The sequence below is a fragment of the Thalassophryne amazonica genome, chromosome 2 (genome assembly GCF_902500255.1).
Source record: "Thalassophryne amazonica chromosome 2, fThaAma1.1, whole genome shotgun sequence".
Lineage (NCBI taxonomy): Eukaryota > Metazoa > Chordata > Actinopteri > Batrachoidiformes > Batrachoididae > Thalassophryne > Thalassophryne amazonica.
This window is the reverse complement of record NC_047104.1, coordinates 122,795,298-122,822,733: the sequence shown is the minus strand read 5'-3', so window position 1 is coordinate 122,822,733 and position 27,436 is coordinate 122,795,298. Positions and strand designations below refer to the sequence as shown.

General features: G+C 43.0%; 1 long non-coding RNA gene across 1 annotated transcript; it reads right to left on the bottom strand.

Annotated features, from left to right (window-relative positions):
- Positions 1-2,484: 2,484 nt before the first annotated feature.
- LOC117502902 lies at positions 2,485-18,849 on the bottom strand. Its single transcript, XR_004558433.1, has 3 exons — positions 18,737-18,849; positions 15,317-15,320; positions 2,485-2,495 (listed from the first exon to the last, which is right to left on the bottom strand). It is a non-coding gene; the product is annotated as an uncharacterized LOC117502902 (long non-coding RNA).
- Positions 18,850-27,436: the final 8,587 nt, after the last annotated feature.

The window sequence follows — 27,436 nt, the reverse complement described above, 5'->3', positions numbered from 1 at the left end:
ATAAAGTGAGTTTTGGCAAAACAAGTATCATTGTCATGTTGAGGTGGCAGAGGGTTGTTGTCGGCAGCTGGAGAAAGTAACCAAAAAAGTAACTAGTAATCTTAGTTATGTTTACAATTGAGTAATCAGTAAAGTAACTAAGTTACTTTTTCATTGAGTAATCAGTAATCAGTAATTGGATTACTTTTTCAAAGTAACTGTGGCAACACTGACCCTGGGTCCCTCCTCTGCACATGTCCAAACCATGTCAATCTCGCCTCTCTGACTTTGTTTCCAAACCTTCCCACCTGAGCTGTCCCTCTGATATGTTCATTCCTAATATTGTCCATTCTTGTGACTCCCAAAGAGAATCTCAACATCTTCAGCTCTGCCACCTCCAGTTCTGCCTCCTGTCTTTTTGTTAGTGCCACCGTCTCTAAGCCGTACAACAAAGCTGGTCTCACTACTGTCTTGTAAACTTTCCCCTTCACTCTTGCTGATATTCTTTGGTCACAAATCACTCCTGCCACCTTTCTCCACCCACTCCACCCTGCCTGCAGTCTCTTCTTCACCTTTCTACCACACTCTCCATTACTTTGAACAGTTGGCCCCAAACATTATCACTCATCTACTTTCACCACTTCTACTCCTTGTAACTACACTATTCCACTGGGCTCGCTCCCATTCACACACATATACTCAGTCTTGCTTCTACTGACTTCCATCCCCCTTCTCTCCAAAACATGTATCCACCTCTCCAGACTAGACTCAACTTACTCTCTACTCTCACTACAGATCACGTCATCTGCAAACATCATACTCCATGGGGACTCCTGTCTGATCTCATCTGTCAACCTGTCCATCACTACTGCAAACAAGAAAGGACTCAGAGCTGATCCTTGGTGTAATCCCACCTCCACCTTGAATGAGTCTGTCATTCCGACGGCGCATCTCACCGCTGTCACACTATTCTTGTACATGTCCTGCACTACCCTAACATACTTCTCTGCCACTCCAGACTTCCTCATACAATACCACAGCTCTTCTCTTGGCACCCTATCATAGGCACCCCATCATAAGCTTTTTCTAAGTCCACAAACACACAATGTAACTCTTTCTGGCCTTCTCTGTACTTCTCCAACAGTATTCTCAGAGCAAACATTGCATCTGTAGTGCTCTTTCTCGGCATGAAACCATATTGCTGCTCACAGATCTCCACCCGTTTTCTAAGCCTAGCTTCTACTACTCTTTCCCATAACTTCATGCTGTGGCTGATCAACTTTATGCCTCTGTAGTTACTGCCGCTCTGCACATCACCCTTGTTCTTGAAAATAGGAACCAGCACACTTCGTCTCCACTCCTCGGGCATTCTTTCACTTTCCAAGATTTTATTAAACAATCTGGTTAGAAACTCTACTGCCATCTCTCCTAGACATTTTCATGCCTCCACTGGAATGTCATCTGGACCAACTGCCTTTCCACTCTTCATCCTCTTCATTGCAGCCCTCACGTCTTCCTTACTAATCTCTTGTACTTCCTGATTTACTCTCACCACATCATCCAGCCTTTTCTCTTGCTCATTTTCTTTATTCATCAGCTCTTCAAAATATTCCCTCCACCTTCTCAGCACACACTCCTGACGCAACCCTCCTCATTTATCCAAGCTTGGGACCGGCACTCAGAATGTACTGGCTGCACACCGCATGTGGTTGAGTTATGTGAAGGACTACCAACAAAAGAGAGTGAATTTGCACCTAAAGAAATGAAATCATACATTTAAGTTTCAAATCAATCAATCTCATCAGCAGTGTTATGGTTAGCAGTGTTACAGTGCTCCCTCATTAATTATTTATAAGTGTTGCTCTGTTTCATACAGTGAGACAAAAAATATATTTTTGTTGAACATGTTTAATCTGCTTTGATTTCAGGATGCAATGAACATCTGCCAGTTCTGCCCAATCTCCTTGCTTAATGTAGGGTAAAGTCTTCTTTGGGGTCAGTGCACAGAGGATGGCCAAGTATCTGCACAGATTCAAGGACATGGACACATCTATACAGAAGCCAGGCATATCGGGGTTCTCTGGGTGCCGAGAACATACCAGTATGATCTGGCACCAGATCCAAATGGCAAAGCTGGGGAAAAGGAACCTCCTTATGATCTTCCTGGATCTTGCTAACACCTTTGGTTTTGTGCCCCATGAGCTCCTCTGGACTTCCTTCAATTTCTTTAACATCCTGGACACCATCACAACCCTGGTAAAGCCTATTTTCAAGACCTGCAGTTCTCCTTCTCTACTCTGGAATTTACCACCTCATGGCAGTGCCTGGAAGTAGGCGTGATAGACGGATGTACTGTCTCTCCCTTGGCATTCACCATGGTGATGGAGATCATAATTCGATCCTCAAAATGGGTTGTAGGTGGGCAAAGATTCAGCTCTTGTCGGTACCTCCCTCCCCTTAGAGCCTACATGGATGACATCACCATCCTGACTTCCACCGTCCCATGCACCAGGAGACTGCTCATAAAACTGGAGGAGAACATCAGTTGGGCCCGTATGAAGATCAAACGAGCTAAGCATCTGAGTAGTGAATGGAGTGCTTACTGAATTGCAGTTCTTCATTGGTGATGGTCCAATCTCCACAGTATCTGAACAGCCTGTCAAAAGCTTTGGAAGGTGCTGTGAGCAAGCCTGAAGACAGAGACCAGGTGAAACAACAGCATAATGACATCAATTATGGCCTACAGTTACTGACAACACCCAACTACCAGGGAAATTAAAGACCTGGTGCTTCCAGTTTTGTCTGCAACCGCAGGTGTTATGGCCCCTTGCAGTCTATGAGGTCCCCATCTCAACAATAGAGAAGCTGGAAAGAGGAGTCATAGGCTACATCAAGAAGTGGTTTGGAGTTCCATGCTGCCTTACCACCGCAGGCCTCTATGGAGATAGTGTCCTCAATCTGCCTCTCACCAGCCACACAAAGGAGTTCATGTGTGCCAAAACATGACTGCAGATGTCAGTGAATGAATCCAAAGATCTAATGATGAGGGGAAAATGCACCAACCTTGGTTACTGGGTGCAAATGGAGACCACCAACAGCAGTGGAGGAGGCAACAGCAGCTCTGAGACATGCTGACATTGTGGAGAATGTTCAGCAAGGAAGAGGAGGCCTTGGGCTAACAACCAGCCACCCAGTCTGAAGGAATGCCACTGCTCCAACACGGAGGAAGATGGTGGAGCTCTCACACTCTTCTTCTTTTCTGTCCTCAGAAAAACAAAAATAAATAAGTAAATAAATAAATGTTTGTGCAGTTGGTGCATCCAGCTCAGCGCGTGTGCATGTCAACTCAGTGCCGGCTGGCTGCAGAGCGGAGTGGTTTGAGGCTGCTGGAGTGTTCAGTCACTTCCAGAAGTGTTGTTCCTCCCCCACCATATAAAATGAAAAGTGTGTCTCAACACTTCACAAGTTGTCTCACATGTGGCACACATTCTGAGTGGCAAAGATGACATGGTGAGGTATGAAGTGCCCGCTGGACGATGTGGCAAGGGACTTCATTGTGGTAAATTTTTTGGTTTGTTCAAAAATCAACCAACCCGTGGGCACCGCCCCATGAATAAGGCAAGGGGACAGTGAATGACTACGAACCTCATGCCAAACTGCGCAAATTTCCTCGTGGATACCAATCGCAGACTATTGCAGCCCAATCAGATACTAGCATTACTTATAGTGAGTCTGAATGACTTTGACAGTGAGGAAAATAAGTATTTGAACACCCAGCGATTTTGCAAGTTCTCTTACTTAGAAATCATGGAGGGGTCTGAAATTTTCATCTTAGGTGCTTGTCCACTGTGAGAGACATAATCTAAAAAGAAAAAATCTGGAAATCACAATGTATGATTTTTTAATAATTTATTTGTATGTTACTGCTGCAAATAAGTATTTGAACACCTGTAAATGGTAAATGGACTGCATTTATATAGCGCTTTTCCATCTGCATCAGACGCTCAAAGCACTTTACAATTATGCCTCACATTCACCCCGATGTCAGGGTGCTGCCATACAAGGTGCTCACTACACACCGGGAGCAATAGGGGATTAAAGGCCTTGCCCAAGGGCCCTTAGTGATTTTCCAGTCAGGTGGGGATTTGAACCCATGATCTTCTGGACTCAAGCCCAACACCTTAACCACTAGACCTGCATTGGGACACCAATGGGACTGCATTGGTGTGGATGGAGTTTCATCAGTTGACTTCCTGTTCCGGAGCACAGCGGTGTTCTGTTGTATCTGTTAGCTGTTTGAACTGAGCTGTTTGAGTTCTTTGAATTAACAGTCTTTTTCAAGACTTTTTACTTTTTTACTTTTTTTTACTTTTTCACCGTGCTCCAACGCCTAAGGAAGACCTCTAACGGTCGAAGCATCGCGACGGAGCTCTTTTATCAGCTGGCCTTCATCAGCGTTGGCAGGCTAACTAGCTTGCTAACGCTTTCGTTTTTATTTTTGTTTTATTTTTTAGCACTGTTGTCGTGCTGCTCCACAGCTTGCTTAGTGGATTTTTATTTTATTTTAGCACTGTTGTCGTGTGTTACCTGTGCTGCTCCACAGCCTGTTCAGTGGATTTTTATTTTATTTTAGCACTGTTGTCGTGTGTTACCTGTGCTGCTCCACAGCCTGTTCAGTGGATTTTTATTTTATTTTTTAGCACTGTTGTCGTGTGTTACCTGTGCTGCTCCACAGCCTGTTCAGTGGATTTTTATTTTATTTTAGCACTGTTGTCGTGTGTTACCTGTGCTGCTCCACAGCCTGTTCAGTGGATTTTTATTTTATTTTTTAGCACTGTTGTCATGTGTTACCTGTGCTGCTCCACAGCCTGTTCAGTGGATTTTTATTTTATTTTTTAGCACTGTTGTCATGCGTTACCTGTGCTGCTCCACAGCCTGTTCAGTGGATTTTTATTTTATTTTTTAGCACTGTTGTCGTGTGTTACCTGTGCTGCTCCACAGCCTGTTCAGTGGATTTTATTTTATTTTTTAGCACTGTTGTCATGCGTTACCTGTGCTGCTCCACAGCCTGTTCAGTGGATTTTTATTTTATTTTTTAGCACTGTTGTCGTGCGTTACCTGTGCTGCTCCACAGCCTGTCCAGTGGATTTTTATTTTATTTTTTAGCACTGTTGTCGTGCGTTACCTGTGCTGCTCCACAGCCTGTTCAGTGGATTTTTATTTTATTTTTTAGCACTGTTGTCGTGTGTTACCTGTGCTGCTCCACAGCCTGTCCAGTGGATTTTTATTTTTTAGCACTGTTGTCGTGTGTTACCTGTGCTGCTCCACAGCCTGTTCAGTGGATTTTTATTTTTTAGCACTGTTGTCGTGTGTTACCTGTGCTGCTCCACAGCCTGTTCAGTGGATTTTTATTTTATTTTTAGCACTGTTGTCGTGTGTTACCTGTGCTGCTCCACAGCCTGTTCAGTGGATTTTTATTTATTTTTTAGCACTGTTGTCATGTGTTACCTGTGCTGCTCCACAGCCTGTTCAGTGGATTTTTATTTTATTTTTTAGCACTGTTGTCGTGTGTTACCTGTGCTGCTCCACAGCCTGTTCAGTGTATTTTTATTTTTTAGCACTGTTGTCGTGTGTTACCTGTGCTGCTCCACAGCCTGTTCAGTGGATTTTTATTTTATTTTTTGCACTGTTGTCGTGTGTTACCTGTGCTGCTCCACAGCCTGTTCAGTGGATTTTTATTTTATTTTTTAGCACTGTTGTCATGTGTTACCTGTGCTGCTCCACAGCCTGTTCAGTGGATTTTTATTTTATTTTTAGCACTGTTGTCGTGCGTTACCTGTGCTGCTCCACAGCCTGTTCAGTGGATTTTTATTTTATTTTTTAGCACTGTTGTCGTGCGTTACCTGTGCTGTTCCACAGCCTGTCCAGTGGATTTTTATTTTATTTTTTACCACTGTTGTCGTGTGTTACCTGCGCTGCTCCACAGCCTGTCCAGTGGATTTTTATTTTATTTTTTAGCACTGTTGTCGTGCGTTACCTGTGCTGCTCCACAGCCTGTCCAGTGGATTTTTATTTTTTTATTTTTTGGCACTGTTGTCGTGTGTTACCTGCGCTGCTCCACAGCCTGTTCAGTGGATTTTTGTTTTGTTTTTTGGCACTGTTGTCGTGCGTTACCTGTGCTGCTCCACAGCCTGTCCAGTGGATTTTTATTTATTTTTTGGCACTGTTGTCGTGCGTTACCTGTGCTGCTCCACAGCCTGTCCAGTGGATTTTGATTTTGATTTTATTTTTTTTAGCACTGTTGTCGTGTGTTACCTGTGCTGCTCCACAGCCTGTCTAGTGGATTTTTATTTTATTTTTTACCACTGTTGTCGTGTGTTACCTGTGCTGCTCCGCAGCCTGTCCAGTGGATTTTTATTTTATTATTTTTTTTTTTTTTTTTTGCACTGTTGTCGTGCGTTACCTGTGCTGCTCCACAGCCTGTCCAGTGGATTTTTATTTTATTTTTTACCACTGTTGTCGTGCGTTACCTGTGCTGCTCCACAGCCTGTCCAGTGGATTTTGATTTTTATTTTTTATTTTTTTTGGCGCTGTTGTCGTGCGTTACCTGTGCTGCTCCACAGCCTGTCCAGTGGATTTTTATTTTTATTTTTTTTATTTTTTTTAGCACTGTTGTCGTGCGTTACCTGTGCTGCTCCACAGCCTGTCCAGTGGATTTTGATTTTTATTTATTTTTTTTTGGCGCTGTTGTCGTGCGTTACCTGTGCTGCTCCACAGCCTGTCCAGTGGATTTTTATTTAGCGCTGTTGTCGTGCGTTACCTGTGCTGCTCCACAGCCTGTCTAGTGGATTTTTACTTTGTTTTAGCACTGTTGTCGTGCGTTGCCTGTGCTGCTCCACAGCCTGTCCAGTGGATTTTTATTTTTATTTTATTTTATTTTTTAGCACTGTTGTGCGTTACCTGTGCTGCTCCACAGCCTGTCCAGTGGATTTTTATTTTATTTTTTAGCACTGTTGTCGTGTGTTACCTGTTCTGCTCCACAGCCTGTTCAGTGGATTTTTATTTTATTTTTTAGCACTGTTGTCGTGTGTTACCTGTGCTGCTCCACAGCCTGTTCAGTGGATTTTTATTTTATTTTTTAGCACTGTTGTCATGTGTTACCTGTGCTGCTCCACAGCCTGTTCAGTGGATTTTTATTTTATTTTTTAGCACTGTTGTCATGTGTTACCTGTGCTGCTCCACAGCCTGTTCAGTGGATTTTATTTTATTTTTTAGCACTGTTGTCGTGTGTTACCTGTGCTGCTCCACAGCCTGTTCAGTGGATTTTTATTTTATTTTAGCGCTGTTGTCGTGCGTTGCCTGTGCTTCTCCACAGCCTGTCCAGTGGATTTTTATTTTATTTTTAGCACTGTTGTCGTGCGTTACCTGTGCTGCTCCACAGCCTGTTCAGTGGATTTTTATTTTATTTTTTAGCACTGTTGTCGTGCGTTACCTGTGCTGTTCCACAGCCTGTCCAGTGGATTTTGTCGTGTGTTACCTGTGCTGCTCCACAGCCTGTCCAGTGGATTTTTATTTTATTTTTTGGCACTGTTGTCGTGTGTTACCTGCGCTGCTCCACAGCCTGTTCAGTGGATTTTTGTTTTGTTTTTTGGCACTGTTGTCGTGCGTTACCTGTGCTGCTCCACAGCCTGTCCAGTGGATTTTTATTTTATTTTTTGGCACTGTTGTCGTGCGTTACCTGTGCTGCTCCACAGCCTGTCAGTGGATTTTTATTTTTATTTTATTTTTTTTTAGCACTGTTGTCGTGTGTTACCTGTGCTGCTCCACAGCCTGTCTAGTGGATTTTTATTTTATTTTTTACCACTGTTGTCGTGTGTTACCTGTGCTGCTCCACAGCCTGTCCAGTGGATTTTTATTTTATTTTTTGGCACTGTTGTCGTGTGTTACCTGCGCTGCTCCACAGCCTGTTCAGTGGATTTTTGTTTTGTTTTTTGGCACTGTTGTCGTGCGTTACCTGTGCTGCTCCACAGCCTGTCCAGTGGATTTTTATTTTATTTTTTGGCACTGTTGTCGTGCGTTACCTGTGCTGCTCCACAGCCTGTCCAGTGGATTTTGATTTTGATTTTATTTTTTTTTAGCACTGTTGTCGTGTGTTACCTGTGCTGCTCCACAGCCTGTCTAGTGGATTTTTATTTTATTTTTTACCACTGTTGTCGTGTGTTACCTGTGCTGCTCCGCAGCCTGTCCAGTGGATTTTTATTTTATTATTATTATTTTTTTTATTTATTTTTTTTTAGCACTGTTGTCGTGCGTTACCTGTGCTGCTCCACAGCCTGTCCAGTGGATTTTTATTTTATTTTTTACCACTGTTGTCGTGCGTTACCTGTGCTGCTCCACAGCCTGTCCAGTGGATTTTTATTTTTATTTTTTTTTTTTTTGGCGCTGTTGTCGTGCGTTACCTGTGCTGCTCCACAGCCTGTCCAGTGGATTTTTATTTAGCGCTGTTGTCGTGCGTTACCTGTGCTGCTCCACAGCCTGTCTAGTGGATTTTTATTTTGTTTTAGCACTGTTGTCGTGCGTTGCCTGTGCTGCTCCACAGCCTGTCCAGTGGATTTTTATTTTTATTTTATTTTATTTTTTAGCACTGTTGTGCGTTACCTGTGCTGCTCCACAGCCTGTCTAGTGGATTTTTATTTTGTTTTAGCACTGTTGTCGTGCGTTACCTGTGCTGCTCCACAGCCTGTCCAGTGGATTTTGATTTAGCACTGTTGTCGTGCGTTACCTGTGCTGCTCCACAGCCTGTCCAGTGGATTTTTATTTTGTTTTAGCACTGTTGTCGTGCGTTGCCTGTGCTGCTCCACAGCCTGTCCAGTGGATTTTTATTTTTATTTTATTTTTTAGCACTGTTGTCGTGCGTTGCCTGTGCTGCTCCACAGCCTGTCCTGTGGATTTTTATTTTTATTTTATTTTATTTTTTAGCACTGTTGTTGTGCGTTACCTGTGCTGCTCCACAGCCTGTCTAGTGGATTTTTATTTTATTTTAGCACTGTTGTCGTGCGTTACCTGTGCTGCTCCACAGCCTGTCTAGTGTCGATTCCCTGTTTGGGAATCCGCTAGCTTAGCGTAGCTACTAGCTCTTAGCCGTTTTAGCATGGCGGCTTCTCCTGTCTCTCCCGTACTTTTCTGCTCTGGGTGTGAAATGTTTAGTTATTCCTCGGCCTCTTTTAGCAGTAACGGTACTTGTAATAAGTGCAGCTTATTCGTAGCTTTGGAGGCCAGGCTGGGCGAATTGGAGGCTCGGCTCCGCACCGTGGAAAATTCTACAGCTAGCCAGGCCCCTGTAGTCGGTGCGGACCAAGGTAGCTTAGCCGCCGTTAGTTCCCCCCTGGCAGACCCCGTGCAGTCGGGAAGGCAGGCTGACTGGGTGACTGTGAGGAGGAAGCGTAGCCCTAAACAGAAGCCCCGTGTACACCGTCAACCCGTTCACATCTCTAACCGTTTTTCCCCACTCGACGATACACTCGCCGAGGATCAAACTCTGGTTATTGGCGACTCTGTTTTGAGAAATGTGAAGTTAGCGACACCAGCAACCATTGTCAATTGTCTTCCGGGGGCCAGAGCAGGCGACATCGAAGGACATTTGAAATTGCTGGCTAAGGCTAAGCGTAAATTTGTTAAGATTGTAATTCACGTCGGCAGTAATGACACTCGGTTACGCCAATCGGAGGTCACTAAAATTAACATTGAATCGGTGTGTAACTTTGCAAAAACAATGTCGGACTCTGTTGTTTTCTCTGGGCCCCTCCCCAATCAGACCGGGAGTGACATGTTTAGCCGCATGTTCTCCTTGAATTGCTGGCTGTCTGGGTGGTGTCCAAAAAATGAGGTGGGCTTCATTGATAATTGGCAAAGCTTCTGGGGAAAACCTGGTCTTGTTAGGAGAGACGGCATCCATCCCACTTTAGAGGGAGCAGCTCTCATTTCTAGAAATCTGGCCAATTTTTTGGGATCCTCCAAACTGTGACTGTCTAGCGTTGGGACCAGGAGGCAGAGCTGTGGTCTTATACACCTCTCTGCAGCTTCTCTCCCCCTGCCATCCCCCTATTACCCCATCCCCGTAGAGACGGTGCCTGCTCCCAGACCACCAATAACTAGCAAAAATCTATTTAAGCATAAAAATTCAAAAAGAAAAAATAATATAGCACCTTCAATTGCACCACAGACTAAAACAGTTAAATGTGGTCTATTAAACATTAGGTCTCTTTCTTCTAAGTCCCTGTTGGTAAATGATATAAAAATTGATCAACGTATTGATTTATTCTGCCTAACAGAAACTTGGTTACAGCAGGATGAATATGTTAGTTTAAATGAGTCAACACCCCCGAGTCACACTAACTGTCAGAATGCTCGTAGCACGGGCCGGGGCGGAGGATTAGCAGCAATCTTCCATTCCAGCTTATTAATTAATCAAAAACCTAGACAGAGCTTTAATTCATTTGAAAGCTTGTCTCTTAGTCTTGTCCATCCAAATTGGAAGTCCCAAAAAACAGTTTTATTTGTTATTATCTATCGTCCACCTGGTCGTTACTGTGAGTTTCTCTGTGAATTTTCAGACCTTTTGTCTGACTTAGTGCTTAGCTCAGATAAGATAATTATAGTGGGCGATTTTAACATCCACACAGATGCTGAGAATGACAGCCTCAACACTGCATTTAATCTATGATTAGACTCTATCGGCTTTGCTCAAAAAGTAAATGAGTCCACCCACCACTTTAATCATATCTTAGATCTTGTTCTGACTTATGGTATGGAAATAGAAGACTTAACAGTATTCCCTGAAAACTCCCTTTTGTCTGATCATTTTTTAATAACATTTACATTTACCCTGATGGACTACCCTGCAGTGGGGAATAAGTTTCATTACACTAGAAGTCTTTCAGAAAGCGCTGTAACTAGGTTTAAGGATATGATTCCTTCTTTATGTTCTCTAATGTCATATACCCACACAGAGCAGAGTAGCTACCTAAACTCTGTAAGGGAGTTAGAGTATCTTGTCAATAGTTTTACATCCTCATTGAAGACAACTTTGGATGCTGTAGCTCCTCTGAAAAAGAGAGCTTTAAATCAGAAGTGTCTGACTCCGTGGTATAACTCACAAACTCGTAGCTTAAAGCTGATAACCCGTAAGTTGGAGAGGAAATGGCGTCTCACTAATTTAGAAGATCTTCACTTAGCCTAGGAAAAAGAGTTTGTTGCTCTATAAGAAAGCCCTTCGTGAAGCTAGGACATCTTTCTACTCATCACTAATTGAAGAAAATAAGAACAACCCCAGGTTTCTTTTCAGCACTGTAGCCAGGCTGACAAAGAGTCAGAGCTCTATTGAGCTGAGTATTCCATTAACTTTAACTAGTAATGACTTCATGACTTTCTTTGCTAACAAAATTTTGACTATTAGAGAAAAAATTACTCATAACCATCCCAAAGATGTATCGTTATCTTTGGCTGCTTTCAGTGATGCCGGTATTTGGTTAGACTCTTTCTCTCCGATTGTTCTGTCTGAGTTATTTTCATTAGTTACTTCATCCAAACCATCAACATGCTTATTAGACCCCATTCCTGCCAGGCTGCTCAAGGAAGTCCTACCATTATTTAATGCTTCAATCTTAATATGATCAATCTATCTTTGTTAGTTGGTTATGTACCACAGGCCTTTAAGGTGGCAGTAATTAAACCATTACTTAAAAAGCCATCACTTGACCCAGCTATCTTAGCTAATTATAGGCCAATCTCCAACCTTCCTTTTCTCTCAAAGATTCTTGAGAGGGTAGTTGTAAAACAGCTAACTGATCACCTGCAGAGGAATGGTCTATTTGAAGAGTTTCAGTCAGGTTTTAGAATTCATCATAGTACAGAAACAGCATTAGTGAAGGTTACAAATGATCTTCTTATGGCTTCGGACAGTGGACTTATCTCTGTGCTTGTTCTGTTGGACCTCAGTGCTGCTTTTGATACTGTTGACCATAAAATTTTATTACAGAGATTAGAGCATGTCATAGGTATTAAAGGCATTGCGCTGCGGTGGTTTGAATCATATTTGTCTAATAGATTACAGTTTGTTCATGTAAATGGGGAATCTTCTTCACAGACTAAAGTTAATTATGGAGTTCCACAAGGTTCTGTGCTAGGACCAATTTTATTCACTTTATACATGCTTCCCTTGGGCAGTATTATTAGACGGTATTGCTTAAATTTTCATTGTTACGCAGATGATACCCAGCTTTATCTATCCATGAAGCCAGAGGATACGCACCAATTAGCTAAACTGCAGGATTGTCTTACAGACATAAAGACATGGATGACCTCTAATTTCCTGCTTTTAAACTCAGATAAAACTGAAGTTATTGTACTTGGCCCCACAAATCTTAGAAGCATGGTGTCTAACCAGATCGTTACTCTGGATGGCATTTCCCTGATCTCTAGTAATACTGTGAGAAATCTTGGAGTTATTTTTGATCAGGATATGTCATTCAAAGCGCATATTAAACAAATATGTAGGACTGCCTTTTTGCATTTACGCAATATCTCTAAAATCAGAAAGGTCTTGTCTCAGAGTGATGCTGAAAAACTAATTCATGCATTTGTTTCCTCTAGGCTGGACTATTGTAATTCATTATTATCAGGTTGTCCTAAAAGTTCCCTAAAAAGCCTTCAGTTGGTTCAGAATGCTGCAGCTAGAGTACTGACGGGGACTAGCAGGAGAGAGCATATCTCACCCGTGTTGGCCTCCCTTCATTGGCTTCCTGTTAATGCTAGAATAGAATTTAAAATTCTTCTTCTTACTTATAAGGTTTTGAATAATCAGGTCCCATCTTATCTTAGGGACCTTGTAGTACCATATTACCCCATTAGAGCGCTTCGCTCTCAGACTGCGGGCTTACTTGTAGTTCCTAGGGTTTGTAAGAGTAGAATGGGAGGCAGAGCCTTCAGCTTTCAGGCTCCTCTCCTGTGGAACCAGCTCCCAATTCAGATCAGGGAGACAGATACCCTCTCTACTTTTAAGATTAGGCTTAAAACTTTCCTTTTCGCTAAGGCTATAGTTAGGGCTGGATCGGGTGACCCTGGACCATCCCTTGGTTATGTTGCTTTAGACGTAGACTGTGTTTCATAATTATTGTATGGCCTTGCCTTGCAATGTGGAGCGCCTTGGGGCAACTGTTTGTTGTGATTTGGCGCTATACAAGAAAAAAGTTGATTGATTGATTGATTTGGTACAATAGCCTTTGTTTACATTTACAGAGGTCATACGTTTCCTGTAGTTTTTTACCAGGTTTGCACACACTGCAGCAGGGATTTTGGTTCACTCCTCCATACAGATCTTCTCTAGATCGTTCAGGTTTGGAGTTTCAGCTCCCTCCAAAGATTTTCTATTGAGTTCAGGTCTGGAGACTGGCCAGGCCACTCCAGGACCTTGAAATTCTTCTTACGGAGCCCCTCCTTAGTTGACTTGGCTGTGTATTTGGGGTCATTGTCATGCTGGAAGACCCAGCCGTGACCATCTTCAATGCTCTTACTGAGGGAAGGAGGTTTTTTTCCAAAATCTTGCAATACATGACCCCATCCATCCTCCCTTCAATACGCTGCAGTCGTCCTGTCCCCTTTGCAGAAGAGCACCCCCAGAGTATGATGTTTCCACCCCCATGCTTCATGGTTGGGATGGTTTTCTTGGGGTTGTTCTCATCCTCTAAACATGGTAAGTGGAGTTGATTCCAAAAAGCTCTATTCTGGTCTCATCTGACCACATGACCTTCTCCCATGCCTCCTCTGGATCATCCAGATGGTCACTGGTGAACTTCAAACAGGCCTGGACATGTGTTGGCTTCAGCAGGGGGACCTTGCTGCCCTGCAGGATTTTAAACCATGACAGCATTATGTGTTACTAATGTAATCTTTGTGACTGTGGTCCCAGCTCTCTTCAGGTCATTGACCCGGTCCTCCTGTGTAGTTTTGAGCTTTCTCAGAATCATCCTTACCCCACAAAGTGAGATCTTGCATGGAATCCCAGACCGAGGGAGATTGACAGTCATCTTTGTTTCTTCCACTTTCTAATAAATAATCATAACAGTTGTTGTCTTCTACCAAGCTACTTGCCTGTTGTCCTGTAGTCCATCCCAGCCTTGTGCAGGTCTACAGTTTTGTCCCTGGTGTCCTTAGACAGCTCTTTGGTCTTGGCTATGGTGGACAGGTTGGAGTGTGATTGACTGAGTGTGTGAACAGGTGTCTTTTATACAGGTAACAAGTTCAACAGGTGCAATTAATACAGGTAAAGAATGCAGAATAAGAGGGCTTCTTAAAGAAAATGAACAGGTCTGTGTGAGCCAGAATTCTTGCTGGTTGGTCGGTGTTCAAATACTTATTTGCAGCAGTAACATACAAATAAATTATTTAAAAAAAATCATACATTGTGATTTCCGGATGTTTTTTTAGATTATGTCTCTCACAGTGGACGTGCACCTAAGATAAAAATTTCAGACCCCTCCATGATTTCTAAGTGGGAGAACTTGCAAAATCGCAGGGTGTCAAATACTTATTTTCCTCACTGTATGTGGTGTGCTGCCCAGGCTGTACACCTCCTCTCACCCTGTGACTACTGGGACAGGCTCAAACCCCCCATGGCCCTTGACTGGAGTAAGCAGGTAATAGAAAATGATGTGAATGAATGAATGGAGTAATGATCTCAGGTGGAAATAGGCATAATATCAGTGTCAATTTGCCACTGACTCTGAAACAGGAGCAATTTTGAAAAATACAAGAAATATAAAATTAATCCTGTAAAATACCATTAAATTGTTCACTATGGATCCTAAATTGCCTTTTTGGGGATCCAAGGTGTCCCATGTACCTCATTCCTGCAGACTGCTTTGTTTTGGTGCTCACTGCTGGGAAATCCTTGGAATGCTTCCTTATCTCTTTGCACCAAACATTTCATTCATGAAATGCTGCAATGAGACAAAGAACCTCCCCCTGAGCCCTTTTAGTTTATTTCTTTGGATTATTTCTAATATTCTCTTTATTATCCTCCACTATTTCTGCTTTTTAAAAAAGTAAACAAACAAAAAACATCTACCACACAGTAAATAATGCACAGGGCATTATGGGATGTTGCAAACCACTGTATAGTTTAGCTGTTGACTGTCAGAAAGAGGTGTGTGCTTGGGGAGCCTAACAGTCACAGCTGAGGATTGAGGGAAGCTGAAGACGATAGAACTGATGAGGTGAGGCATGGCAACCAGTGGGTTGGCAGTCTGGCAATAAGTATATAACATTACTCATGAGAAACAAACCTGGAGAATAGAATTTAAAGTTTCGGCGCATTTGAATATGAAGCTGCAACAAGCAATGTTCTAGTGATAAGCCCCTGGTTCATATACTGCAAACTCAGGAGTTGAGGAGTAACAGGTGTATAGACATTGACAAGCAGCAATCGCAGAATGTTATGCTGATGGCACTGATACATAAAAACATGCACAGACATTGAAATGCAAGACAGAAGAGCAGACAAAAATAAAATGGGAAGGAATACTTGAGGTAACCCAGAGTACACTTGAATGTCATGTTGATACCAAGATAGGTCTGTGAATAGTGGGCATACTCTGTCTAAAGAAGTTGTCAATGCCAGGAGGATGGATTGTCAGTCCCGATATGACAAAGAGCCAATTAGAAGTGTTTGTTCACAAACTCCATTTGTCAGTCTGGGAGTGTAAATGCAGCCCTGATCGCATGACAGAAGGCTTTTTTATAATTGTAAGATCAACTGTGGCCTGTGGCCTGAGACTATATCTGATGCATTTTGGTGGAGGTGAAAGAAGTGATGCATGATCAATTTTGCAGTCACTGATCTCCAACATGGATTCTAAGGGTAAATGGAAATGGAAAGTAACAAAGCAAATCACTTCCCACAGGTACAGTAATTGCTAGCAGAGTTGTGGGTGGTGTCCTCCACCATAAACCACATTCATTTTGATGTGAGAGAAATGTTATTTTTACCCAGTTCTTTTCATGTAATTTACTGACCCCTTACCAAGAACCAAACCACTGTATTCCTCATTTTAGTTTATTAAAGGTCACGTTAGAAACCAGGCCTGTGTCCCTCACAGACAGTGTCCATCTTGTGAGGGACACAAAGTAACTTGTACAACACTTTTATACAATCTGGGTGTTAACAGTGGGTGTGGTTTAGTCTCACATTTCTAATATTACTGGCTCTCACCAACAGGGGGAGATCTCCCTGTGTCTGAAACTTGGACATATGATTGAGGTGAAACTTAACTTATATTTCTCAGAACTTCCAAACAAATAACACAAATACTCGATAGCTAACATAAAATAAAGAATTAGCACAGATATTATCTAAGAATGTAACCTACACTCAGACAGGAAGTGAAGCAGGAAGTGATCTGGCAATAAATGAATCAAAAACAAAAAGTAAACTGGTAGGACCATTTTCTGGATCCATCTGAGTCTACTAGGCCCTCTTCACCAGCCACTCCATGTCCCACTTTACTGTAGCCACAACACAGGAGGATGGTAGGATTTGTCTTCACTTCAGAAGGGTGTTCCTCTGAGGCATACTGCCAAGGGAAGGCATTGGGTGTAAAATTCTTGCGCTTGGGTAATAGGGTGAAATTGTATCTGCCAAAAAGCAGACCTGAAAAGGTTTTGGGATTCAGACATTTGGATGTATTCCCCATTCTTGTGGAAAGTATATGTGATACAAAGGTACTTGTGTTATTCCAACCAGTGTCTCTGCTCCTCCAGGGTGAGTTTAAACTGACAGCAACTCTCAGTACCCAACATCATATACAGTAGTTGTGCTCTGTGAACGTCAGAAACAAGAAAAACGCAAAGGGAGAGAACACTGAGAATGAGCCGCCCCTACCCCCATGGGGCACTTCCATCCATAATAAATGGATGAGAAAGGTCTGACTTTACAAGAACTGGGGCTGCGTTGAGGCAGTTATTGAGCTCAGTGAATATTCATTAGAAAAGTTCATGAGCTAAGTGCAGGGAACTGCTCGCTAACTGCAATCCCTGTTAAGGAACTGCAATCCATGTTAAGGTGACTATCAAAGTTGACAAACATAAAAAAAAAATACTGGAGATATTTGAGTGTAGTGGGTGCTGCCATGGCACAAATATCTGGATCTGTCATTACCTGGGCATTTTCAATAATGAAGTCCAACAACCTCACCAAGCTGGTGTGAACACATCTCTGCTTTTACATCACTGGCCCTCCAAGAACTTTCTTGGAGAACTTCTTGGACAAGGACAGTATGTTGATTTCATTGTGTTCAGAAATATGTGTGCCCAGGAATTTGAAGCTCTCCACCCTCTCTACTCTCTTGAGTTTCAACATTACCTCTGTCATGTCATGTGAATTTATCTGTGGTGTTGGTGTGATGAAATGGTACATAGTCATGAGTATACAGAGGATATAGGAATGGGCTCAGCATGCAGTCTGGTGAAGTATATATTCTGAATGTCAGATTAGAGGAGTGATGTGGACCCATCCTGACTGACTGTGGCTGGTTTGTAAAGACTGTGGCTGTTTATTTCCTTTATCGGCAGATGTAATGCTGAATGCCCAGGTCAGACATCTTGGAGAATAGTCCGCTCAAATTCAAATTTTATTAATTTATATAGCGCCTATTCACGACAGGGTCACCTCAAGGTGCTTCACACAACACAACTTAAAAAAGCAAAACAAAGTGAATTGAAGATTTAAAAAAGAAGACACACAATAACATAAAATACTTGTGATAAAACAAGGAAAAAAGTTGTGTCTTCAATTTAGATTTGAAAATCTCCACAGAGTCTGACTGTCGTATCTGCATGGGCAGATCATTCCACAGAGATGATGCATGATTGGAAAAGGCTCTGTGACCTGCCAACTTTTTATTCACCCTAGGGACACACAACAGTCCTGCACCTGCGAACGCAAGGCGCGAGCCAGTACGTAGGGCTCAACCAAGTCGGCCGGTGTTGGGGGCAGTTCGTGAACAATTTTATAGACCAGTAACAACACCTTAAAATCTGATCTCAAAGACACAGGAAGCCAATGAGGGTGTAATGTGGTCAAACCTTCTGCTTCGTGTCAAAATTCTGGCAGCAGCATTTTGAACCAGTTGAAGACCCCTGCTGTGCTCTGCTGTATATGAAGGTGTAAAATACAGAGCTGTAGTTCACAAACAGCACATGCCTATACTCCCTGTTGTTCCAGGTGGTACAGTACAGTACACTGACCTGTTGGTTTTACATGGGTACTAATGGGGGAGAACTGGGCAGGTGGCACAGTGGCCTTGATGTGTTGCAGAACCAGTCTCTACAGGCAGTTCATGATTAAGGTGTTAAGCAAGCAATATTGCAGACCTTCAACAGGAGTTGTACATCGTTGGTCACCCATGGCTTGTTGTTAGGAAATGTGCAGGTCTGCTTTGTGGTGGTGACATTGTCCATGCAGTATTTTAGAGAAGAGTTGTCAATACTCACTCACTCACTCATCTTCAACCAAATACTCCAATTAAGGGTCCCAGCAGTCATAGGGTATGAGGTTGGGTACACTCTGGACAGGACGCCAATATGTCATAGGGCCCTATATAGCCAAACAAACACATTCACATCCGCACGCACACTTACGGACAATTTAAAGTTTCCACTCCACCTAACTTGCATGTCATTGGATATGGGAGGAAGAGGGAACCTACGCAAACATGGGGAGAACATGCAAACTCCATGCAGAAAGGCCACAGGTGGGTATAGATCCCATGACCTACTTGCTGTGAGGGCAACAGTGCTAACCACTCATCCACCGTACTGCCATGATGTCAATACTGTTATCCACAAATATAATCCAGTCAGTGTAATTGAAGCAGTCCTGCAGCTGCTCAGAAGCCCCCTCAGGCCACACTAGTATTTCTCCAGCAGCTGATCTGACTGCATTGATAAGTGGCCTATATGCTGGAGTCAAAAACAAGGAGACACGGTCGGACTGTCCCACATAGGAAAAGGTTTTTACTTTTGTGTGGTGTGTGGGGGGGGGGGGGTGGTCACGTGCATGTGCTTTTCTACTTATCTCCTCTCAGCTTCTCACTTGCATTACATCCCTTTTTTTTTTACTGATGTTTCACTATTTTTTTCCTCCTGTTATTTTCACTCAGGTTTTCTTTGAGTTTCGCTTGCTCTGTTTGAGAATGCTGGTTTAGTTGTCATCACTGTGTCTGTTCTCCGTCTGTATCTATGGACATGGCACTCTCACTCTTTCTTGGTCTCATTCATTACAACTGCATGTCATTCTGTCAATTCACTCACTGTTTTCCCTCTCAGTAGTTAAGTTTCCTCAACTCTTTGTCAGCCTATCTGCTGTGTCCTACATCTGAGTCTTTTCCCTTGTGTGCTCCCAGATCAATGTTTCATCTTACAGAACTTATTTGAACAGTTAAATCTGTTCAACTATTTCCCTTCCAAGAAGGAATTTAATTTTCTAATCTAGGTGATGGTACATTTGGACTTGAAGACAGGAATGGCTACATCAATCTGACATTTGAACCCAGGACCTTGACCGTCACCCAAATGATTTACTTCTGGGGACCTTGCCAGGGCATTTACAGAGTCACCGAAGTGTGGTCCAAATCACATATGGTCCAAATTATTTTGAAAGTCAAATCTCTTGACTTTTGACAAAATGATTATTATTTAAGACCAACTGTCATTGATAAAGCACTTTGGTAGAAATCACCAAAAGAGTCTGTAAGTAGACAAACAGACATTGTCTTGATCTCAATGACTGACTCTTGGCAAATTGATTTTGGTGGTAATTCCACAACCCACCCCCATTGGATGTGTCACATTTGATACAAATCAGAGTGAATGTTTTTATCCAATGGCAGACCTTTGGCAAGTGTGATCTCACCTGAGCAATTCCAAAATACACACGTCAAATGTATGTCAAATGTGGTGGAAAATCATAATTTTGACATTTTACCACAGTGACCTTGATCTTTGCCAACAAGAGTCTTTACAGGCATTTCTGGTTTGTCACCCTCATATCAAGTTTGGCAGAATCATCCAAAGGACACAGGATGAAAGGGGAGCAAGGAGATAGATAAACCACAAATTTGATGTTGATTAAGGGCAACTGTGGAGTGAAACTACAAATACAAAAGTTTGTGGAAATTGGCCTAAGTTCATTGGAATAGTGGAACAAACACAAACTTTTCTGAAGTTATAGTATGATGACCAACTGACCTGCAGATTGACCTTTACATTCTCGTTAAAACAATTCTTTGTCATATTCACTTCCTAAATTAAATGGCTGTCATCTTTTTTGGTGTGTGAAGGGAAGCTTCCTAAATATCTATATTTATGTTGATGAATTATTTGTGCTCATCAATTTATTTATTTATTTTAATTCAGCTCCTATTTAATGACTTCAGCTGCAGAATGGACACTTTTTACAGAAGCAAATACTGGACATCTTAGAAAATACCATGAAGTCAGAAACTCAGTAGTAGCCACCTTCCCCGACTGAGTTGGTGTGAAAGCTTTTTGGTTATGACAACCCTTGCTTTGATGAAAAACACACTGCAACACTAGCACTGAGTGCACCACAGTGTAAAAGTGAGCAATTTTTACATTACCATTAACAATGCTGAGTGGCGGATCTCAGTGTGAACTTGTTTTGACATTAATTCAGGAATTCACTGTCAAAGCTTAAACAACTGTGCAGTGCCTGTAGGAAGTTTGATTCCTATAGAAAATTGGATCTTAAGTAGATTTCTCATCGATGGTCGTGTGAGGTTGTGTTTGAAGGTAGGATGTAGAAAGAGTGTGTACTTACGTGGTGTGTCCATAAAGTAACGTCTTTTTATTTTTTTAAAAACTATATGGATTCATTCATATGTTTTTACATCAGACAGCTGAACCCTCATGCGCATGCATGAGTTTTTACACGCCTGTCGGTGACGTCATTCGCCTGTGAGCACGCCTTGTGGAAGGAGTGGTCCGCTCCCTCGTTGGATTTTCATTGTCTGGAATGGCGGAATGAAAAAGACTTTTTCCATCAGAATTTTTTCAGAAGCTGTTAGAGACAGGCACCTGGAAACCATTCAAAAAATTTATCTGGCTTTTGGTGAAAATTTTACGGGCTTCACAGAGAATAAGGACTTTAACTACAGCTTTAAGGACCCCTTACGGACGGTCGGTGGCCGCGCTCCGAGCTGCGACGTCGCAGCACAAACCACTGGATCATTTCTAAGCTGATGGCTCTGTGGATACGAGACCGTCGTGTGCTCTTCTCTGGTTATTCACAAGAGCTTGACATCAGCCATTTCCGGCAGATTTCACTTTTAACAAGAGATTTGTCATGGAAAGCCGCGCGGAGGCTTCGCGCGTCACGACGATTCGCTGATGAAGCGAGACAAAGGCACACCTCCGGTTCGGAGTGTTAGAGGACAAGTTGGGACATTCCAGCTCTCCACAAGTTCTCTTATACTCACTCGACTGGTAAGCACTGAAAGCGAGATAGTAATGTGGTGTGGGCACGTTAGTGTGCGCGGGGGGGGGGCATGCAGGGGGTTTCGCCCGGGGAGTAATCACTCTAGGACCGCCACTGCTGTTTAGATATTTATGGCGTATGTTCATGTCTGACTTGGTTTTTTCTAATTGTGTTTTTAGCTTTCTAGTTTGATATGGGAAAGTAATGGACCGGAAAATCAGTCAATTAGAATCTCGCCTCTCTGACTTGTGTTCCAAACCTTCCCACCTGAGCTGTCCCTCTGATATGTTCATTCCTAATATTGTCCATTCTTGTGACTCCCAAAGAGAATCTCACATCTTCAGCTCTGCCACCTCCAGTCTGCCTCCTGTCTTTTTGTTAGTGCCACCGTCTCTAAGCCGTACAACCAAGCTGGTCTCACTACTGTCTTGTAAACTTTCCCCTTCACTCTTGCTGCATTCTTTGGTCACAAATCATCCTGCCACCTTTCTCCACCCACTCCACCTGCCTGCAGTCTCTTCTTCACCTTTCTACCACATCTCTCCATTACTTTGAACGTTGGCCCCAACATTATCACTATCTACTTTCACCACTTCTACTCCTTGTAACTACACTATTCCACTGGGCGCGCTCCATTCACACATATACTCAGTCTGCTTCTACTGACTTCCATCCCCTTCTCCAAAACATGTATCCACCTCTCCAGACTAGACTCAACTTACTCTCTACTCGCACTACAGATCACGTCATCTGCAAACATCATACTCCATGGGGACTCCTGTCTGATCTCATCTGTCAACCTGTCCATCACTACTGCAAACAAGAAAGGACTCAGAGCTGATCCTTGGTGTAATCCCACCTCCACCTGAATGAGTCTGTCATTCCGACTGCGCATCTCACCGCTGTCACACTATTCTTGTACATGTCCTGCACTACCCTAACATACTTCTCTGCCACTCCAGACTTCCTCATACAATACCACAGCTCTTCTCTTGGCACCCTATCATAGGCACCCCATCATAAGCTTTTTCTAAGTCCACAAACACACAATGTAACTCTTTCTGGCCTTCTCTGTACTTCTCAACAGTATTCTCAGAGCAAACATTGCATCTGTAGTGCTCTTTCTCTTCGGCATGAAACCATATTGCTGCTCACAGATCTCCACCCTTTTCTAACTAGCCTAGCTTCTACTACTCTTTTCCCCATAACTTCATGCTGTGGCTGATCAACTTTATGCCTCTGTAGTTACTGCCGCTCTGCTCTGCACATCACCCTTGTTCTTGAAAATAGGAACCAGCACACTTCGTCTCCACTCCTCGGGCATTCTTTCACTTTCCAAGATTTTATTAAACAATCTGGTTAGAAACTCTACTGCCATCTCTCCTAGACATTTTCATGCCTCCACTGGAATGTCATCTGGACCAACTGCCTTTCCACTCTTCATCCTCTTCATTGCAGCCCTCACGTCTTCCTTACTAATCTCTTGTACTTCCTGATTTACTCTCACCACATCATCCAGCCTTTTCTCTTGCTCATTTTCTTTATTCATCAGCTCTTCAAAATATTCCCTCCACCTTCTCAGCACACACTCCTGACGCAACCCTCCTCATTTATCCAAGCTTGGGACCGGCACTCAGAATGTACTGGCTGCACACCGCATGTGGTTGAGTTATGTGAAGGACTACCAACAAAAGAGAGTGAATTTGCACCTAAAGAAATGAAATCATACATTTAAGTTTCAAATCAATCAATCTCATCAGCAGTGTTATGGTTAGCAGTGTTACAGTGCTCCCTCATTAATTATTTATAAGTGTTGCTCTGTTTCATACAGTGAGACAAAAAATATTTTTGTTGAACATGTTTAATCTGCTTTGATTTCAGGATGCAATGAACATCTGCCAGTTCTGCCCAATCTCCTTGCTTAATGTAGGGTAAAGTCTTCTTTGGGGTCAGTGCACAGAGGATGGCCAAGTATCTGCACAGATTCAAGGACATGGACACATCTATACAGAAGCCAGGCATATCGGGGTTCTCTGGGTGCCGAGAACATACCAGTATGATCTGGCACCAGATCCAAATGGCAAAGCTGGGGAAAAGGAACCTCCTTATGATCTTCCTGGATCTTGCTAACCCTTTGGTTTTGTGCCCCATGAGCTCCTCTGGACTTCCTTCAATTTCTTTAACATCCTGGACACCATCACAACCCTGGTAAAGCCTATTTTCAAGACCTGCAGTTCTCCTTCTCTACTCTGGAATTTACCACCTCATGGCAGTGCCTGGAAGTAGGCGTGATAGACGGATGTACTGTCTCTCCCTTGGCATTCACCATGGTGATGGAGATCATAATTCGATCCTCAAAATGGGTTTAGGTGGGCAAAGATTCAGCTCTTGTCGGTACCTCCTCCCTCCCCTTAGAGCCTACATGGATGACATCACCATCCTGACTTCCACCGTCCCATGCACCAGGAGACTGCTCATAAAACTGGAGGAGAACATCAGTTGGGCCCGTATGAAGATCAAACGAGCTAAGCATCTGAGTAGTGAATGGAGTGCTTACTGAATTGCAGTTCTTCATTGGTGATGGTCCAATCTCCACAGTATCTGAACAGCCTGTCAAAAGCTTTGGAAGGTGCTGTGAGCAAGCCTGAAGACAGAGACCAGGTGAAACAACAGCATAATGACATCAATTATGGCCTACAGTTACTGACAACACCCAACTACCAGGGAAATTAAAGACCTGGTGCTTCCAGTTTTGTCTGCAACCGCAGGTGTTATGGCCCCTTGCAGTCTATGAGGTCCCCATCTCAACAATAGAGAAGCTGGAAAGAGGAGTCATAGGCTACATCAAGAAGTGGTTTGGAGTTCCATGCTGCCTTACCACCGCAGGCCTCTATGGAGATAGTGTCCTCAATCTGCCTCTCACCAGCCACACAAAGGAGTTCATGTGTGCCAAAACATGACTGCAGATGTCAGTGAATGAATCCAAAGATCTAATGATGAGGGGAAAATGCACCAACCTTGGTTACTGGGTGCAAATGGAGACCACCAACAGCAGTGGAGGATGCAACAGCAGCTCTGAGACATGCTGACATTGTGGAGAATGTTCAGCAAGGAAGAGGAGCCTTGGGCTAACAACCAGCCACCCAGTCTGAAGGAATGCCACTGCTCCAACACGGAGGAAGATGGTGGAGCTCTCACACTCTTCTTCTTTTCTGTCCTCAGAAAAACAAAAATAATAAGTAAATAAATAAATGTTTGTGCAGTTGGTGCATCCAGCTCAGCGCGTGTGCATGTCACTCAGTGCCGGCTGGCTGCAGAGCGGAGTGGTTTGAGGCTGCTGGAGTGTTCAGTCACTTCCAGAAGTGTTGTTCCCTCCCCCACCATATAAAATGAAAAGTGTGTCTCAACACTTCACAAGTTGTCTCACATGTGGCACACATTCTGAGTGGCAAAGATGACATGGTGAGGTATGAAGTGCCCGCTGGACGATGTGGCAAGGGACTTCATTGTGGTAAATTTTTTGGTTTGTTCAAAATCAACCAACCCGTGGGCACCGCCCCATGAATAAGGCAAGGGGACAGTGAATGACTACGAACCTCATGCCAAACTGCGCAAATTTCCTCGTGGATACCAATCGCAGACTATTGCAGCCCAATCAGATACTAGCATTACTTATAGTGAGTCTGAATGACTTTGACAGTGAGGAAAATAAGTATTTGAACACCCAGCGATTTGCAAGTTCTCTTACTTAGAAATCATGGAGGGGTCTGAAATTTTCATCTTAGGTGCTTGTCCACTGTGAGAGACATAATCTAAAAAGAAAAAATCTGGAAATCACAATGTATGATTTTTTAATAATTTATTGTATGTTACTGCTGCAAATAGTATTTGAACACCTGTAAATGGTAAATGGACTGCATTATATAGCGCTTTTCCATCTGCATCAGACGCCTCAAAGCACTTTACAATTAGGCCTCACATTCACCCCGATGTCAGGGTGCTGCCATACAAGGTGCTCACTACACACGGGAGCAATAGGGGATTAAAGGCCTTGCCCAAGGGCCCTTAGTGATTTCCAGTCAGGTGGGGATTTGAACCATGATCTTCTGGACTCCAAGCCCAACACCTTAACCACTAGACCTGCATTGGGACACCAATGGGACTGAATTGGTGTGGATGGAGTTTCATCAGTTGAACTTCCTGTTCCGGAGCACAGGCGGTGTTCTGTTGTATCTGTTAGCTGTTTGAACTGAGCTGTTTGAGTTCTTTGAATTAACAGTCTTTTTCAAGACTTTTTTACTTTTTACTTTTTTTTACTTTTCACCGTGCTCCAACGCCTAAGGAAGACCTCTAACGGTCGAAGCATCGCGACGGAGCTCTTTATCAGCTGGCCTTCATCAGCGTTGGCAGGCTAACTAGCTTGCTAACGCTTCGTTTTTATTTTGTTTTATTTTTTAGCACTGTTGTCGTGCTGCTTCCACAGCTTGCTTAGTGGATTTTTATTTTATTTTAGCACTGTTGTCGTGCGTTACCTGTGCTGCTCCACAGCCTGTTCAGTGGTAATTTTTTATGTTATTTTAGGCACTGTTGTCGTGTGTTACCTGTGCTGCTCCACAGCCTGTTTCAGTGGATTTTTATTGTATTTTTAGCACTGTTGTCCGTGTGGTTCCCTGTGCTGCTCCACAGCCTGTTCAGTGGATTTTTATTTTATTTTAGCACTGTTGTCGTGTTGTTTACCTGTGCTGCTCCACAGCCTGTTCATGGATTTTATTTTATTTTTTTTAGCACGGTTGTCATGTGTTTACCTGGGCTGCTCCACAGCCTGTTCAGTGGATTTTTATTTTATTTTTTTAGCACTGTTGTCATGCTGTTTAACCTGTGACTGCTCCACAGGCCTGTTCAGTGGATTTTTATTTTAGTTTTTAGCACTGTTGTCGTGGGTTTACCTTGTGCTGCTCCACAGCCTGTTCAGTGGATTTTTATTTTATTTTTTAGCACTGTGTCATGCGTACCTGTGCTGCTCCACAGCCTGTTCAGTGGATTTTTATTTTATTTTTTAGCACTGTTGTCGTGCGTTACCTGTGCTGCTCCACAGCCTGTCAGTGGATTTTTATTTTATTTTTTAGCACTGTGTCGTGCGTTACCTGTGCTGCTCCACAGCCTGTCAGTGGATTTTTATTTTATTTTTTAGCACTGTTGTCGTGTGTTACCTGTGCTGCTCCACAGCCTGTCCAGTGGATTTTATTATTTTTTAGCACTGTTGTCGTGTGTTACCTGTGCTGCTCCACAGCCTGTTCCAGTGGATTTTATTTTTTAGCACTGTTGTCGTGTGTTACCTGTGCTGCTCCACAGCCTGTTCAGTGGATTTTTATTTTATTTTAGCACTGTTGTCGTGCGTTACCTGTGCTGCTCCACAGCCTGTTCAGTGGATTTTTATTTTATTTTTTAGCACTGTTGTCAGGTGTTACCTGTGCTGCTCCACAGCCTGTTCAGTGGATTTTTATTTTATTTTTTAGCACTGTTGTCGTGTGTTACCTGTGCTGCTCCACAGCCTGTTCAGTGTATTTTTTTTTTTAGCACTGTTGTCGTTGTTACCTGTGCTGCTCCACAGCCTGTTCAGTGGATTTTTATTTATTTTTGCACTGTTGTCGTGTGTTACCTGTGCTGCTCCACAGCCTGTTCAGTGGATTTTTATTTTATTTTTTAGCACTGTTGTCATGTGTTTACCTGTGCTGCTCCACAGCCTGTTCAGTGGATTTTTATTTTATTTTTAGCACTGTTGTCGTGCGTTACTGTGCTGCTCCACAGCCTGTTCAGTGATTTTTATTTTATTTTTAGCACTGTTGTCGTGCGTTACCTGTGCTGTTCCACAGCCTGTCCAGTGGATTTTATTTTATTTTTTACCAC